Consider the following 565-nt stretch of genomic DNA (forward strand, 5'->3'; position numbering starts at 1 on the left):
AGTTCTATTAAATTCTAAAAACCAGCCTACACATGCAGCCTCTGCTATCTTCAGGACGAAGCTTCGTCCACGGTTCATCGGACCGTTTAAGATTGTGGCCAAAAGCAGGGCCTAGCGTACACGCTGAACCTAACAAAACGGATGCGCTCCCACCTGGTGTCTTACGTGGGCTTGCTCAAGCCGTGCCGGGATCCGGCGCAAGTGATCGCGGAAGCGTTGGCGCCGGAGCGGATCCCACGGGCCCTCGGCCGCCCAGCTGAACCAACAACTGGTTCTGAGCACAGAGTGCAACAACCTCTATTTATAATGGCGCCAAGCGCTCCACCGTCGCATGCAGCGACGCATTCGCCTACTCCACGGCTAGGAATCGCCCCGACATAGCGCGGTTTGTCCTCACGATGAGGCAGCCGGCGCACAACGTGCTTCAAATCCTCAAGAGTGTCCGCACAGCGATATGCTACTTCAACATGACGCTCAGCGAAGCTTCGATCACGAAGGACCTCGTTATCAAGGGCTCGAAGAGCATCACGAGTCACCGGACGGCGGTCGACCCGGTCGTCACCGC

This window comes from Plasmopara halstedii (assembly GCF_900000015.1).
Source record: "Plasmopara halstedii genome assembly, contig: Scaffold_179, whole genome shotgun sequence".
NCBI lineage: Eukaryota > Oomycota > Peronosporomycetes > Peronosporales > Peronosporaceae > Plasmopara > Plasmopara halstedii.